Source organism: Bombina bombina, chromosome 3 (genome assembly GCF_027579735.1).
Source record: "Bombina bombina isolate aBomBom1 chromosome 3, aBomBom1.pri, whole genome shotgun sequence".
Classification (NCBI taxonomy): Eukaryota; Metazoa; Chordata; class Amphibia; order Anura; family Bombinatoridae; genus Bombina; species Bombina bombina.
The window spans coordinates 321452370-321471564 of record NC_069501.1 but is presented as its reverse complement, the minus strand read 5'-3'; positions in this window follow the sequence as shown (position 1 = coordinate 321471564).

Genomic DNA, 19195 nt, shown 5'->3' with positions numbered 1-19195 from the left:
GTGCCGACCTGTTTGCACACGAGCTGCAACACTTCTTCAGATTGCTGCAGTATTACCTAGGTTTCATAATGGCGGCACTCCTGATTAAAAGGAGATGCATGAAATATAGTTAGTGTTTAGTGTCTCTTAAAAGTCAAAGATGCTGGATTATAGTTTTAATTCACCTCCAAGTTTTTGTATAACTGGCCCCTCTGTTTCTGCCTTAGATTAACATGTCCAGGGGTGGGTGGTTCAGACAACCAGAAGGCGACTGCGCACCTCTTTTGATTTTACACAGCAAACTAATGAGGCTCAGCATGCTATGTAAAACCTATTGAGGTAAATGTGCAGTGTGTAAAATCTTCTGGTTCTCTGAACTGCTCACTCCTGATTATAATAAAAAAATGCAGAGATAAGGGTGGCAGACAGGGGAACCAGTAATATAAAAAAACAGATATATTAAACTGCACAGTATATTTGATTATAATTACAGGTTTATTATACTGTATGTTTTTGCACAAATTAATCAATTGAGTGGCACTTTATTATATCGCTTTTTTAATTAGTAGGATAGCCCTATGCTTATCTCAGGATTTTTTGAAGTCACACAATGTTGGTGTTTACCACCAGGAATGGAGGTTTATTCCATCAATTCACCACCCTTTCTGTAGAGAAGCATTTTTACAAATTACTCCTTAGCATAACCCCTTGTTATATTGTTGGTGCTTGTGAAAATACTTTAACTGTAAAATTTATTTAGTCACTTAATATAATTTATATCACATTTTCTCACCACAGCTAGTTGCCCATTCATCAAAGATTAATTCTTCCTTCCTGCTGTATTCATGGTGAATGAAAGATTTGCTTTTCTTAAAGGGCCACTAAACACAAAATATTTCTTTCATGATTCAGATAGAGAATAGAAATTTAAACACCATTCCAATTTGCTTCCATAATTTATGTTGCTTCATTTTTTTAAATATCCTTATTTGAAGAAAAAGCAATGCACATGTTGAGCCAATCACATGATGCTTCTATGTGCAGCAACCAATCAGCAGCTAGTGAGCATATCTAGATATGCTTTTCATCAAAGAATATCAAGAGAATAAAACAAATTAGATAATGTAAGTAAATTAGAAAGATGTTTAACATTGCATTCTCTTTCTAAATCATAAAATAAAAAATGTGGGTGGCATGTCCCTTTAAGTACTCAGATTAATATTTGTATTTGTATTAATAAACATTTTTTTCCTTCTTCTTCTATGGGGGTTTCTACAAGATTATATAAAGCCTCTTTTTGATACAGATTTTACAGATTTGATCACAGAGGCGGCTCTTGAGTTAGTAAAGCCTTAGGTAAGGCTCAAATATGAGGACGCTCGACAATAAATGCAAAAATCAAATAAATAAATATGAATATGAATTGCTCTGAATTTCACTGAAATATGTCCCTATGTGCATTAAAGTTCACCCAAAACCTTCCTATGGGTTTTATCTATTATTGAATCTTAATAGAGAGGGTAAAGAAAGGAGAGAGCGAGAGGTGAGGTCGATTAGAGATTGAGAAAAGAAGGAAAGTAAAGAGAGAGGAAAAATAATAGTGAGAAAAGAAGAGAGGAAAAGGAGAGGAAGAAAAGAGAGGCAAAAAATAATTGCGGAGAGAGTGAAATAAAGAGTGAGAGGATGATAGAGTGCAGATAATGTGAAGAGGAAAATAAAAAAAGAGACAAAAGAAAAAATAGAGAAGGAAAGAGAAGAGAGAGAAAGGGAAAGAGAATGGAAAGATAGTGTACAAAGACAGAAATAGGAGTGGAGAGTGAAGAGTCAGAGAGAAATAATAGAGAAGAAGAGAGATAGGAGACACAAGAGAACTTAAAAAGGGAGACTGGAGGAGAAAAGAAAGTATAGAGGCAGAAGAATAATTAGAGAGAAGGAGAGAGAGAAAAAAGGAGAAGAAGGGAGAGAGAAGAGAGAGTGCGGGAAAAGAGAGGGCAGAGAGAGAAGGGAGAGAGAGTGTCAGGGAACCAGGAATCAGGGAGACAAGAAATGCTATATTAATTGCACCTTAATATAATTATTATTATTTAATATAATAACAAAAAATAATAAAGATTCCAAAGGCCAAATGACAAGCCAGGAGTCAAAGCCAGGGCTGGTAAGTCAGACGAGCTGGGCCAGGAGTCAAATCCAGTAGTCAGACGAGCTGGGTCTGGATCACAAAGATCAGCAGAGTCATGAACAGCCAAGGGATCAGGAACCAGAAAGGACATCAAACAAGCCAGATTAAACACAGAATCAGGAACACAGAGAAGTCAGAGACAACACTAGGGCAAAGGCAGACTGAACATAGGCACTTTAAATAGTAAACGATGACATCATAATTCTGCAACTGCAACCTGTCTCTCACTGATGATGTTCTTCAGTTTGGCAATAAGAGGGAGCCTGGGTGTAGTGAGCAGTGTTACACACTCTGCTTCAGACAAGGAAAGCTATAGCAAAAAGCTGCAAACAACAACCAAAGTCGGGTGAAACCCTGACAAAGAGAAGAGAAGATTGAAGGTGAAAGAGGGAGTGGAGAAAAAGAAAAGATGAAAACAAGCACATTATTTTCCATGAAGTTGATAATGGAGGCAGGGTGGTAGTGCTGGAATATTACCAATAAGAAGCTCTCAAACAACTTAATGATCCGATCACCTGTAGACAACTACCTGGAGATCCTATTAGCACTATTAAAAACAGGTTGTTCAGTTATTACAGAGTGCTCAACTAGAAGGGCTAATCGACAAGGGCCTTCTATTATATCTGACAGTGCAATTCCCTCGAACACTGGTATTTTATACCCTGCAGAAAGTGCACAAGCACGCCACTCAACCACCAGGCAGACCAATAGTTTAGGCTATTGGTTCGCTTTTACAGCCTAATGCCTCCTATCTGAACTGTTTGCTGCAACAATTAGTCAGAAATATGCCATCCTTTCTCCTAGACTTCATGACACTAATTGGGGATCTCAGACAACGACCTCTATGGAGAGGAACTGAATTGCTGGCGACCTTAGATGTTTTCAGCTTATACACGGTCATCCAGCATACACAGGGGCTGGAGGCAATTAGAAATCATCTCTGCAGATATCCCTATGTGGACCTAGTATGGAGTGGATTCTGGAATTATTGCAGTTTTGTTTAACAATAAATTATTTCAGATTTGAGAATCGCTTCTACTTACAACTACTTGGCATGGCGATGGGGTCCAATGTGGCCCCATCATATGCCAATCTGTATATGGTTGAATTTGAACAGCATTCCACGTCCAAGTCTATTCCAACTTAAACAAATAAAATTCTTTAGAAGGAATATAGACAATCTGTTCATAATCTGGGATGGTTCAGCAACTGATCTAGAAATATGGTTTAAACAACTCAATCAGGAAATATCTATACTACAGTTTAAGATGCAATATTATGATCAGACTATAGATTTCTTAGATCTAAGAATCTATAAACAACAAGACCAATTGTACACTACTCTATTTCGCAAAGACACAGCTAGGAACTCTCTGTTGGAAACCACAAGTTGCCATCCCCCTGCTCTAAAAAGAGCACTATCTGTTTCTCAGTTTAAATGAGTGGTCCATAATAATAGGGAACAAACTCTGGCTAGACAACAGCTATTGGAGATGAGAGATCACTGTATCCATCAGGGATATGAAGGAACACGGATTGATACCCAACTATTAAACTTTTGGGACTTGAAACAGGAGGATACAATGATGGACAAGAGAGGTCAGGATGAGGAGATTAGGATGACCTACCTCACAACCTACTCTGTGGATAAGCAAGATCAGCCAAATGTAATTTTTAAGTATTGGGATATTGTGAAATTGGATACATTGCTCCCATTTGTAAATATGGGTCCCCCAAGGATGGGCTTTAAAGATCCAAATCCATCTGGGACACTTTGGTCAGAGTTGATCCAGTTAACAGCTACAAACAGACAACATGGCTCAATCAACCTAAATTGGGCTGTTTTAGATGTTTGGGGTGCACCACTTGTATTGGACTGAGCAATACCAAAATATTCACCCATCCACAAACCAAAAAATATGTGATTAAACATAGAGTTACATGTACAACCAAATAAATAGTATATTTATTGCACTGTCCGTGTGGTTTGAACTATGAAGGAAAAATCACAGATGATCTTTGCACCCGTATGGTCAACCACAGAGCTGCTATAAGGACGACTATAAAAAACAATGAGTCAGAAAACAGGGGGTGGCAAGACAATTTGCCATGGCTAGTCATATGGTAGTGAATCTCAGATATGTAATTATTGACCATTCCCCCCATCTTTCTAGGAAGGGGGGGGACTGGTCTAAGCTACAATTGCAAAGAGAGGCCAGATGGATTTTCACCCTAGATACTTTAACATCTAGAGGCTTAAATAGCAATCTGAGTTGGCATTGTTTCCTTTAGTTTCTAGGGTAATTCTACTGAGGCATATAGTTAGGTAAAGGCTCCCCCAACCTTTTTTCCCCTTAATATATTGTTTTACATGAGCTAAATGTCCTAGAATAGTAGGGATAACCCAGTATGTAATGTTTGATCTGATAAGTCAGAGCTCTATTAAGAGGACTCCTCTTGTATGCATATTTTAGCTAGGGGCTATAGATAAGCTTAAGTGGCATTATTATACTAGTGCTTGCTATTTTGATTGTACCGTGTTCTGCTGTAATGATCTTCTGTATTGTGTAATTCTTGTTTTTAGACTGACGCAAGTTCCAGTTGCCATGGCAACCACCGGACCGGCGCAGTGGTGCGGTGGAGACGTGGTGGAGAATCCAGTTACTTCGCAGGTGTTGGGGTGAGTTATTTAAACTATGCATTTCACAATATATATTCATGGTCTAAGGATGGGAATAACATCCCCTAAATGTCACGATGCTCGCTGAATACATATTTTTATTAAGTATAAGTCCCGGCGAGTGCTACCTATTTTTGCACACATATATATATATATATATATATATATATATATCTCACTAGCATATCACTATCATGATGCCACATAGTCATAGGACCGCCCCCTAGCAATATTATTGGTTGCAATGAGCATTGCCCAAGCAGCATAAGAACAAACACTAAGAGACTCATAATACATTGCATGTGGAGAACGGTAGTGCCTATTAACTCCATCTCACTCAAGTGTGTAACACACAATAAGTGGCTAATCATCTCTATCATAATGCTGCATAGTCATAAAACCGCCCCCTAACAATATGATTAGTTTGAACGTGTGTTGCCCAAGCAACTTAACAACAAACACTAAGAAACTCACAGTGATCTAAACGTAAGAGTTGGAATTACCCCCATCAACCAATTTCAAAGCACACATCAATTGTGCACAAAAGCAAGAATACACACCCCTCCTGTTGTTAGCTAGTGCCTATTACCTCCATCTCCTTCAAGCATGTGGCATACAATAAGCGGCTTATCATCACTATCATGATGCCGCATAGTCATAGGACCACCCCCTAGCAATATTATTGGTTGCAATTAGCATTGCCCAAGCAGCTTAACAACAAACACTAAGAGACTCATATGGATATCAGTGATCTAAACGAAAAAGGTAAAATTATCCCCAACAACAAACTTTAAAGCACACATCTATAGATATAAACATGTAAAAATATATAAAGATATAAAAATATATTCATTATCAACATAACCTAGGCTTAATCACAAGTAAGGAATACCTGACAATTGTCCGTGAGAGTAATATCAGAAACAACATATTAGGCAAGCATACGAAGAAAAAAAAGGACAACTATAGCTCTTAATTTTAACCCTAGCCACTATGTGATATAAAGCAAAGCCACCGGGTGTGAGAAAACACCTCGCTAGTTGAAACCAACATCTTGCTTATTAAGTAGAAAAAAACAGAAAAAACAAAAAAGGTCAAGAAAGGCTAACCTGACAGTAATAACCCTAATAGCCACAGAATGGAGCAATGAGAGGGGACACAAGGCTGCATTGGACTACCAGGATACCAGGAGATTTCTTGTTGGGCTGCTGCAGCTGGGGCTGGAAAGCTACAATTCAAAGGGGTTATTAATGGATGCAATTGGGCTTTAGAGGGCATATAACAATAATCTGGCACTTTTTTTAAATACAAACTAATATAATATAATTCTGAAACAAAATATTTAGATAAGGAGTATCCCAGTAATCCCCTTTGAGAAAAATGGGGTGTGTGCATTATACTGAGTCAATGGAAAATAGGGCTGGTCTCCAAATTTTCCAGGTCTGCTTTTTGTTACCAGTCCTGCCCTGAGGGTTCATCCTAGAAGAATAAAATTACAATGTGAAAAATATTGTTAAGAATATGTTAAACTGGGGCCTGAGTTTAAAAACAAAACAAAAATGTAACTCATTTAGGGACAACAGGACAAGCAGACAATGACATGTAAATAGGCACACATACAGACATGCATAAATAATTAGTACCAGTATAACAGAATGCATAAACTTCAACTATGATATAAGTGTCTGACCCAAGGTATCATGAGTTATTACTCACATGTAATTGCAAAAAATGTTTGCAAAAAAAACCAAAGTATCTCAATGCTGTACAATGAACTAAACATAAGATAAAATGAAAAAATAAAAATAAATCTCAGAGGTATACAATGAGAAAATGAAAAAAAAAAATGAAAATATTGAAAAAAATGGATCAGGGCTCCTAATAGTATAGAGTTAGCAATAAACCTGGACTCCCATATCATGGACTGAAGACTGCCAAGAGTAAAGATAAGTCTTTAAGGTGGTTTCCTCAGAAAGGCTCTTCATACACATGTTCTCTTCATTCAACAATTATTGTCCATGTGGACTCACATGCAAAGCCATCTGTAGGAAGCATTGCCAGTCTCTGTCCCTATTGCCACCTCTTCTTAGTGTTGGGACTGGCAGCCAAGACTTGGAACACCCTCCCTCTGCACCTCAGACAAGCTACCACCCTAACTAAGTTCAGAAAGGACCTCAGGACCTGGCTCTTCGACTGAACTGCAACCCTCAGTGCCTTGAGACCCTTACGGGTGAATAGCTGTGCTTTACAAGAACCCAATAGATAGATAGATAGACATGATCAATGATATGAAATCTGAGGTCCTTGACTGTGTGCTTAGCTTAAAGAAAATGGTGTGCAACCAGTTGGTCCGATTTGCCAGACTGTAATGCTGTACGCATGGCTGAAAGGTGATTAGCCATTCTCATCCTGGCATCATCACAAGTTTTTCTGGTGTAGAATTTCCCACACAGGTAGTGTAATAAATACACTATATAGATTGTAGTACAGGTGAGAAATGTATCTATTTGGTATTTTTTTTTCTTTTTAGGAAGTTGAAAGCTAGAACCTATCATCATGCTGTTACAATTAACGTAACTCATGCACCAAAAGCATCCCATATTCTTTTTCAACCATGTATGGGCATCTGTTTCACTTGGGATGTCAGATTTCACTAGAAGGTCCCTCAGGCTGTGACCTCTTTTATACACCACTCTCTGTGTTGCCCATTGGTTAAAAGGTAATGTGGGGTCAGTCTGAATCAATTTCCATTCATCTCTCAATGGTTTTACAATTTTACTTTTATCCAGTGAGTACGTCGTGACAAAGGTTAGTCTTTTAAAATCCTCATGGGTGACCAAGTCAACCTCATTTAGTGAACTCTGTTTACACTCGGTAAGAAGTGATATCTTGTAACCCCTCGTCTGAATCTAAGTGTCATCTCGTTGAGTTGTGTTCTGCACCTATCTTTGTCGGGTGGTGTTCCTAATGACCTTCTGGAACTGGGCTTTGGGTATATTGCGGATTAAAGAGGGTGAATGGCAACTATTAGCCCAAAGAATAGAGTTCCTGCCAGTGTTCTTCCTAAAGAGTGTAGTACACAACTTATTGTAATTTTTAAACACCCTGACATCTAGGTAGTCAATGGTCTCAATATGGGCATTGTGTTGGAATTTAATGGTACTGTCCAGTACATTAAGCTGCGTAACCCATAGGGACAGTAACTCTTCATCTCCATCCCTAATCAGGAACAAGTCATTGATATACCAACAGTAGAATTTGATCTGTTTGTTGGTGAAAATGTGCATGATTTCTGTCTCATACTGTGCCATGAATAGATTAGCTAGTGATGGGGCCAAATTGGACCCCATGGCTGTACTGGCTATCTGTAGATAAAAAGTCTTTTCAAACAGGAAATAGTAGTTGGTCGGATAAGTAGCATTCAAGCATATCAGTCAAAACTCCCTCAGTGAGTCCCACATAGGCAATAAGTCTTAGACATCTTCTAACTGTGGAGATCCCAAGATCCTGTGCGGTCACTGTGCATAGGCTGGAGACATCAAGGGTTACCAGCAGATCAGTAGGTACATTGTTGGAGAGTTGTGTGATTTGTCTGATGAAAGACAAGTAGTCTTGAATATATGATTCCATACATTTAACCCATGGCTGTAGGTGAAAGTCCTCAAATTGAGCCAATGGCTGTAGTAGTGAACCCCTAGCCGAGACAATAGGTCTTCCAGGTGGTCTCAAAGCATCTTTGCGAATCTTCAGCAATGTATAAATCAGTGGGATAATAGTATGATCTTGTTTTAGACTTTTTCGAGTCCATGTTCATTGCTAACTCTATACTATTGGGAGCCTTGATCCATTTTTTCATTTTTATTGTTTCATTTTCTCATTGTATGCCTCTGAGATTGATTTTTATTTTTTTACTTTATCTTTTTTTGGAAACAATATTTTTTGTGCAATTATATGTGAGTAATAACTTGTAAAACCTTGGGTCAGGCACTTATATCATAGTTAAAGTTTATGCATTCTGTTATCCTGGTACTAATTATTTATGCATGTCTATATGTGTGCTTATTTACAGGTCATTGTCTGCTTGTCCTAATGTCCCTAAATGTGTTACATTTTTGTTTTGTTTTTAAACTCAGGTCACATTTTAACATAATCTTAACAATCTTTTTCACGTTGTCACTTTATTCTCCTAGGATGTACCCTCTCATTGCTCCATACTGTGGCTATTAGGGTTATTACTACAAGGTTAGCTTTGCTTGTCCTTTTTTTTTTTTTTCTATTTAATAAGTGAGATGTTGGTTTCAACTAGCGAGGTGTTTTCTCACACCCGGTGGGTTGATTTATATCACAGAGTGGTTAGGATTAAAAATAAGGGATATAGTTGTCTTTTTTGTTCTTCGTATGCTTGTCTAATATGTTGTTTCTGATATCACTCTCATGGACAATTGTCAGGTATTCCTTACTTGTGATTAAGCCTAGGTTATGTTGATAATGAATATATTTGTATATCTTTATATATTTTTACATGTTTATATCTATAGATGTGTGCTTTGAAGTTGGATTTTGGAGGTAATTTCACCTCTTTCGTTTAGATCACTGAAATCCATATAAGTCTCTTAGAGTTTGTTGGTATGCTGCTTGGGCAATGCTAATTGCAACCAATAATATTGCTAGGGGGTGGTCCTATGACTATGTGGCATCATGATAGTGATGATAAGCCGCTTATTGTATGCCACATGCTTGAAGGAGATGGAGGTAATAGGCACTATCATTCCCCTCATACAATGTATATAAATGCAATGTTGGTTAGTTTTGTGACGGGTAGTCACTCTGATTGAGACTTGAGTTGTTAGCCACACCCATGGGCGGCTCCTTATGCTGTGCATTCACTTAGTAACTTACAGCAGGAGGGGTGTGTATTCTTGCTTTTTTGTAAAATTGATGGGTGCTTTGAAGTTTGGTTTATGGGGTAATTCCAAGTCTTTTGTTTAGATCACTCTGAGTTTCTTAGTGTTTGTTGTTATGTTACTTGGGCAATGCTTGTTGCAACCAATCATATTGTTAGGGGGTGGTCTTATGACTATGCAGCATCATGATAGAGATAATTAGTCACTTATTGTGTGCCACACGCGTGAGTGACATGGAGTTAATAGGCACTATTGTTTTCCTCATACAATGTTTATTAATGATAAACAAAAGAAGGTGCAGAGATCCTCTGAAGGTTAAAAATCAACAAACTTTATTTAAATAAGGCTAAAATCCATAGCACCAAAATACAGGACAGTAAAAAACAAAACAGGATGGCTTGACTAGTTTTGGCTTGTTGCCGTAATCATAAACCTGCTGTACAACGGATCTTGGGTAATTTAAAAAGGGTGTACCACTCAGGTATTGGTTGATTTACAGGAAGGGTCAGGACCTCCTCATTAACCCCTGACTCATCGGACTCACTGTTCACTTAGAACAAGATATTACATAAATATACAAAGTAAGACTGAACTTCCATATTGTATAATATATATTGTATAACATAATGGATTGGGACTGAACATTTTCAGATCTCTTAATATGATGGTGTACACGTTAGGTAATAGTTCAAAAGTACTTGACATTCATAACTAGAAAACTGAATCTCTGCATATCCAAACATATATATGCATATTCAATGAAAGGCTACAAGACTATGGAAGTGGCTGGAATGAGCAGAGGTGTTAACACAGATGCATCCCAGACAACAGCTAATGAACCTGTTGAAGAACCACTTGAGGATATGTTTACTTTTACAGAAGAGAACGCTGCTAATATTAGATTTGGGTCAGTCGATGAACAAACCATTGAAGAAACAACACACTCACTTTATAATTCACCAGCGAAACTAAAACAAAGGGAAATTGATCTCAATTTACATGGGACTTACTTATCCGATTACCACAATTGGTGCAGAATTTTGAACAAGTGCTCCTTTGATCAGATTCTACTTGTCTTTAGGGAAGTGGGCCACCTTCTGGGTGAAGTTATGGTATAAATCCAAACCTTTGAGGGTGAGCCGAATCAGACACTTGAGTCGACTCAGATCTGACACTTCTAATGAATGGTTAGACAAACTATCCACACAGATAAAGACATACAAGCAAGAACTGATCTAATTTAAAAAACGCAAACTGCCTACAGTGTCACAAGATTACACACACGAAAGTGTGTACCGATGGATGCTCACTCCAGATGGAGTTTCAGACCGAGGAGAGACAGAAGATATAGCAAGAAGGCTCTCAACACTGTTGATTCTAGCTCTGGTGACAGCTCTGACCAGGAGGGACACATAGTATCTGAATAAACCAACCATGAATTTTGTGGCATTACTACTGGATCTAGGGGCAATCAAGGGTATCAACACTGGAACAACCAATTTGGAAACCCAGCTGCACTACCTCCATTGGGAGCATATTCCTCTTCATCGCCTTCTTCTTCTTTAGGTGCAGGCCTAGGCCGCACATGCGGAGGGGGGGGGCACTGCCCGCCGCCCCCCTCGACAGAGATGATAGATGATATTTTTTATCAACATCAGATCCAGGGTGCTCTCACCATCTAAAATATATCCCTTCTGAATAAGGGTCTATTGTTTGTACCTTCAACCAGAATGTACTCTTTCAACACCTATATTGGTGTTCAGCGTTTTAGGAGGAACCCTAGATTGAAAGAATTCTTCCAAGCTGAAGCAGGATACTGAGAAGAAAATGGTTCATTGGAATGATAATCTCTCCAAACAAGGAAGATTGGCTTTGGAATCCTTAGGTAATGATAAATCCATTGTGATTAAGCCCGCTGAAAAGTGCAGTGCTCTTGTAATCATGAATTTAAAGGGAAACTGAACCCAATTTTTTTTCTTTTGTGATTCAGATAGAGCATGCAATTTTAAGCAACTTTCTAATTTACTCCTATTATCAATTTTTCTTCGTTCTCTTGCTAAGTTTATTTGAAAAAAAGGCATTCTAGCTAAGGAGCCAGACAATTTTTGGTTTAGAGACTGGACAGCACTTGTTTATTGCTTGGTGAATGTATCCACATCGCTCTTCCTTTTATATATATATATATATATATATATATATATATATATATATATATACACTGCTCAAAAAAATAAAGGGAACACTAAAATAGCACATCCTAGATCTGAATGAATAAAATATTCTAATTAAATACTTTGTTCTTTACATAGTTGAATGTGCTGACAACAAAATCACACAAAAATTAAAAAATGGAAATCAAAATTTTCAACCCATGGAGGTCTGGATTTGGAGTCACACTCAAAATTAAAGTGGAAAAACACACTACAGGCAGATCCAACTTTGATGTAATGTCCTTAAAACAAGTCAAAATGAGGCTCAGTAGTGTGTGTGGCCTCCACGTGCCTGTATGACCTCCCTACAACGCCTGTGCATGCTCCTGATGAGGTGGCGGATGGTCTCCTGAGGGATCTCCTCCCAGACCTGGACTAAAACATCCACCAACTCCTGGACAGTCTGTGGTGCAAAGTGAAGTTGGTGGATGGAGCGAGACATGATGTCCCAGATGTGCTCAATTGGATTCAGGTCTGGGGAACGGGAGGGCCAGTCCATAGCATCAATGCCTTCGTCTTGCAGGAACTGCTGACACACTCCAGCCACATGAGGTCTAGCATTGTCTTGCATTAGGAGGAACCCAGGGCCAACCGCACCAGTATATGGTCTCACAAGGGGTCTGAGGATCTCATCTTGATACCTAATGGCAGTCAGGCTACCTCTGGCGAGCACATGGAGGGCTGTTCGGCCCCTCAAAGAAATGCCACCCCACACCATTACTGACCCACTGCCAAACTGGCCATGCTGGAGGATGTTGCAGGCAGCAGAACGTTCTCCACGGTGTCTCCAGACTGTCACGTCTGTCAAATGTGCTCAGTGTGCCCCTGCTTTCATCTGTGAAGAGCACAGGGCGCCAGTGGCGAATTTGCCAATCTTGGTGTTCTCTGGCAAATGTCAAACGTCCTGCACGGTGTTGGACTGTAAGCACAACCCCCACCTGTTGACGTTGGGTCCTCATACCACCCTCATGGAGTCTGTTTCTGACCGTTTGAGCAGACACATGCACATTTGTGGCCTGCTGGAGGTCATTTTGCAGGGCTCTGGCAGTGCTCCTCCTGTTCCTCCTTGCACAAAGGCGGAGGTAGCGGTCCTGCTGCTGGGTTGTTGCCCTCCTACGGCCTCCTCCACGTCTCCTGATGTACTGGCCTGTCTCCTGGTAGCGCCTCCATGCTCTGGACACTACGCTGAAAGACACAGCAATCCTTCTTGCCACAGCTCGCACTGATGTGCCATCCTGGATGAGCTGTACTACCTGAGCCACTTGTGTGGGTTGTAGACTCCGTCTCATGCTACCACTAGAGTGCAAGCACCACCAGCATTCAAAAGTGACCATAACATCAGCCAGAAAGCATAGGAACTGAGAAGTGGTCTGTGGTCACCACCTGCAGAACCACTCCTTTATTGGGGGTGTCTTGCTAATTGCCTATAATTTCCACCTGTTGTCTATCCCATTTGCACAACAGCATGTGAAATTGATTGTCACTCAGTGTTGCTTCCTAAGTGGACAGTTTGATTTCACAGAAGTGTGATTGACTTGGAGATACATTGTGTTGTTTAAGTGTTCCCTTTATTTTTTTGAGCAGTGTATATATATATATATATATATATATACACATATACATATATATACTGTATATATATATATATATATATATATATATAAATAATACAGTATCTGTAATATTTGTACAAAATATTAATATTTTTTAATTTTTTATACTGTATGTAATATTTAAATAACACACCTTTATTTAACATTTTTTCATGTGTGCTAACCCAACAACGCATTAGACAGAAACCAGAATTCTGTTATGCATATTTTACATTCATATGTTCTCTTAACATAAATTTTTTTTTTTAATTATATATATTCTTATATAATTATAACTGATAATGTAAGTATAAAATAGATATCTATTGGAATAGATATATGTATTTACCATAAAAATAACATATTCCTGTATGTGATTAACAATAGAATGTGAAATATTAATAACTCCTGTTGTTTTAGTGCGCAAGTGATAAGTGTTAGGTTTTTTTCTTCTATGCTCTCCATTGACGCACGCAAAAAGCTTAATTCTAGTGAAGTTTTTGCTTGAGCAGGAGCGCTAGATAAGGCTCCACTTGTAATCTAGCCCTGAATATATTAAATTGTATCCAAATAGCTCCCTTACCCTTATGTCAGCGTTTGAAATCGCATATTTAGCCTGTGGTATCCCTCCCTGCCTATACTTAAAGGGACACTCAAGTCAAAATATACTTTTATGATTCAGATAGGGCATGCAGTTCTAAGATTCTTTCCAATTTACTTACATTATCCAATATTGCACAGTCTTTTTATATGCACACTTTATAGGGAACAAGATTTTACTGAGTATGTGCACAAGCTCACAGGGTATATGTACACTAGTCTGGGAATGACTGATGTCTGCCACATGATAACTGGTGCCGAAAAATGGGAGAAAAAAATTAATTTGTCAGAAAAAAATCTACTGCTTATTTGAGTAGGTGTTAAATTATTGTCTTTTTATTATGCACTTGTTAAATATGCAATTTTACTGCATTGAGTGGTCCTTTAAATATAGGCTATTGACAAGCTATGTAAATACAGCCAGCAGTAGAAATTACACTCCCAGTGGGGTGTAGGAGAGATAAGTAATAAAATGTTTATTTTCCATAGTTTTTTTCTAAGGGCCCAATGGTCTAAAGGTCTTTGGACTAGTGAGATTTTTTAAGAATGATCACTATTCACTACTACTTATGGCCTAGATTTGGAGTTTGGCGTTAGCCGTGAAAACCAGCGTTAGAGGCTCCTAACGCTGGTTTTAGGCTAACTCTGGCATTTGGAGTCACTCAAAAAAGGGTCTAACGCTCACTTTTCAGCCGCGATTTTTCCATACCGCAGATCCCCTTACGTCAATTGCGTATCCTATCTTTTCAATGGGATTTTTCTAACTCCGGTATTTAGAGTCGTGTCTGAAGTGAGCGTTAGAAATCTAACGATAAAACTCCAGCCGCAGGAAAAAAGTCAGTAGTTAAGAGCTTTCTGGGCTAACGCCGGTTTATAAAGCTCTTAACTACTGTACTCTAAAGTACACTAACACCCATAAACTACCTATGTACCCCTAAACCGAGGTCCCCCCACATCGCCGCCACTCGATTAAATTTTTTTAACCCCTAATCTGCCGACCGCCAACTACGTTATCCTTATGTACCCCTAATCTGCTGCCCCTAACACCGCCGACCCCTATATTATATTTATTAACCCCTAATCTGCCCCCCACACCGTCGCCGCCAGCTACCTACACTTCTTAACCTATAATCTGCCGACCGCAAAGCGCCGCCACCTACGTTATCCTTATGTACCCCTAATCTGCTGCCCCTAACACCGTCGACCCCTATATTATATTTATTAACCCCTAATCTGCCCCCCTCAACGTCGCCTCCACCTGCCTACACTTATTAACCCCTAATCTGCCGAGCGGACCGCACCGCTACTATAATAAAGTTATTAACCCCTAATCCGCCTCACTAACCCTATAATAAATAGTATTAACCCCTAATCTGCCCTCCCTAACATCGCCGACACCTAACTTCAATTATTAACCCCTAATCTGCTGACCGGAGCTCACCGCTATTCTAATAAATGTATTAACCCCTAAAGCTAAGTCTAACCCTAACACTAACACCTCCCTAAATTAAATATAATTTTAATCTAACGAAATTAATTAACTCTTATTAAATAAATTATTCCTATTTAAAGCTAAATACTTACCTGTAAAATAAATCCTAATATAGCTACAATATAAATTATAATTACATTGTAGCTATTTTAGGATTAATATTTATTTTACAGGCAACTTTGTAATTATTTTAACCATGTACAATAGCTATTAAATAGTTAAGAACTATTTAATAGTTACCTAGTTAAAATAATTACAACATTACCTGTAAAATAAATCCTAACCTAAGTTACAATTAAACCTAACACTATACTATCATTAAATTAATTAAATAAAATACCTACAATTACCTACAATTAAACCTAACACTACACTATCAATAAATTAATTAAATACAATATCTACAAATAACATCCAAGCGGGGCAGAAGAGGTCTTCCATCCGATTGAAGTCTTCATCCAAGCGGGGCAGAAGAGGTCTTCCATTCTATCAGCCAATCAGAATTAAGGTAGGAATATTCTGATTGGCTGATGGAATCAGCCAATCAGAATCAAGTTCAATCCGATTGGCTGATCCATTTGGATTGACGGTTCCTTTAAATGACGTCATCCAAGATGGCATCCCTCGAATTCCGATTGGCTGATAGGATTCTATCAGCCAATCGAAATTAAGGTAGGAATATTCTGATTGGCTGATCGGAACAGCTAATAGAATGCGAGCTCAATCTGATTGGCTGATTGGATCAGCCAATCGGATTGAACTTGATTCTGATTGGCTGATTCCATCAGCCAATCAGAATATTCGTACCTTAATTCCGATTGGCTGATAGAATCCTATCAGCCAATCGGAATTCGAGGGATGCCATCTTGGATGACGTCATTTAAAGGAACCGTCATTCGTCGTTCAGTCATCGGCCAGGATGGATGTCCTGCTTCGGAGGTCTTCAGGATGCTGCCGCTCCGCTCCAGATGGATGTCGATAGAAGATGCCGCCTGGATGAAGACTTCAATCGCATGGAAGACCTCTTCTGCCCCGCTTGGATGAAGACTTCAATCGGATGGAAGACCTCTTCTGCCCCGCTTGGATGAAGACTTCTACCGGATCATGGACATCTTCAGCCACCCGCTTGGGCTTGGATCAGGACATCGGAGGAGCTCTTCAGGACGGATCGGTGAACCTGGTATGGTGAAGATAAGGTAGGAAGATCTTCAGGGGCTTAGTGTTAGGTTTATTTAAAGGGGGTTTGGGTTAGATTAGGGGTATGTGGGTGGTGGGTTGTAATGTTGGGGGGGGTATTGTATGTTTTTTTTACAGGCAAAAGAGCTGAACTTCTTGGGGCATGCCCCGCAAAGGGCCCTGTTCAGGGCTGGTAAGGTAAAAGAGCTTTTAACTTTAGTAATTTAGAATAGGGTAGGGCATTTTTTTATTTTGGGGGGCTTTGTTGTTTTATTAGGGGGCTTAGAGTAGGTGTAATTAGTTTAAAATTGTTGTAATATTTTTCTTATGTTTGTAGATATTTTTTTATTTTTTGTAACTTAGTTCTTTTTTATTTTTTGTACTTTAGTTAGTTTATTTCATTGTAGTTATTTGTAGATATTGTATTTAATTAATTTATTGATAGTGTAGTGTTAGGTTTAATTGTAGGTAATTGTAGGTATTTTATTTAATTAATTTAATGATAGTATAGTGTTAGGTTTAATTGTAACTTAGGTTAGGATTTATTTTACAGGTAATGTTGTAATTATTTTAACTAGGTAACTATTAAATAGTTATTAACTATTTAATAGCTATTGTACCTGGTTAAAATAATTACAAAGTTGCCTGTAAAATAAATATTAATCCTAAAATAGCTACAATGTAATTATAATTTATATTGTAGCTATATTAGGATTTATTTTACAGGTAAGTATTTAGCTTTAAATAGGAATAATTTATTTAATAAGAGTTAATTAATTTCATTAGATTAAAATTATATTTAATTTAGGGGGGTGTTAGTGTTAGGGTTAGACTTAGCTTTAGGGGTTAATACATTTATTAGAATAGCGGTGAGCTCCAGTCGGCAGATTAGGGGTTAATAATTGAAGTTAGGTGTCGGCGATGTTAGGGAGGGCAGATTAGGGGTTAATACTATTTATTATAGGGTTAGTGAGGCGGATTAGGGGTTAATAACTTTATTATAGTAGCGCTCAGGTCCGCTCGGCAGATTAGGGGTTAATAAGTGTAGGCAGGTGGAGGCGACGTTGTGGGGGGCATATTAGGGGTTAATAAATATAATATAGGGGTCGGCGATGTTAGGGCAGCAGATTAGGGGTACATAGGGATAATGTAAGTAGCGGCTGTTTACGGAGCGGCAGATAGGGGTTAATAATAATATGCAGGGGTCAGCGATAGCGGGGGGGGGGCAGATTAGGGGTTAATAAGTGTAAGGTTAGGGGTGTTTAGACTCGGGGTACATGTTAGAGTGTTAGGTGCAGACGTAGGAAGTGTTTCCCCATAGCAAACAATGGGGCTGCGTTAGGAGCTGGACGAGGCTTTTTTGCAGGTGTTAGGTTTTTTTTCAGCTCAAACAGCCCCATTGTTTTCTATGGGGGAATCGTGCACGAGCACGTTTTTGAGGCTGGCCGCTTGCGTAAGCAACTCTGGTATCGAGAGTTGAAGCTGCGTTAAAAATGCTCTACGCTCCTTTTTTGGAGCCTAACGCAGCCTTTATGTGGACTCTCAATACCAGAGTTATTTTTATGGTGTGGCCAGAAAAAAGCCGGCGTTAGCTACGCGGGTCCTTACCGACAAAACTCAAAATCTAGCCGTATATTTCCCTAGTGGAATGATCTCAAGCCACTTTTACCCTTAAAACAGGGTGTCTCGCTAAGAGACATATACAGCATTTTCATATTGGAAGGAAATTAATACATCACAAAACTGCTCAATGAAAGCCAAAATGTAAAAACTAATAATTGCACATATAAATACGAAGGACATTTTTTTATTGTTAAGGTGTATCAAAAAATGGAAACAAAATTATTCACCAAAATTCATGTTTTATTAAACGTACATTATGTAAAATTTGTATGTAAATTACACAGGAATAAATCTTATTAAATATGCACAGTGGAAATGATAATTTTAAGGACCACTATATACATACTGAAATGAAAGTTTAAAAAAAGTACTAGTGCATGGATAACATGAAATTCAATCTACCTGCATTATAAATCTTAAGGACATATGACGGAATTTTTCCGTCATAAAACAATTGAGCAAACTGAAAGCTGTGTCCTTAAAGGGTTAAAGAGAAGAATATAAAGTTTTCAGAAAACTTACTTTAAAAATCATGCTTACTCAATTTAACCACGGCACGCTGACCGCCTATGTCTAGAGGAGGATTTCACTTCAATGATTGACAAGCGTATTGGACCAATCATTGTAGCGCTAATTAGCATGGACATTGTTCATGTACCCATGCGTGCGCATTACTTTACAACCCATCAGCGTGGTTCCATTCATCCCCCTCATCTGCCGCGCTCAAACACAATGTTGCACAGCATAAAAGGGTGCAGCT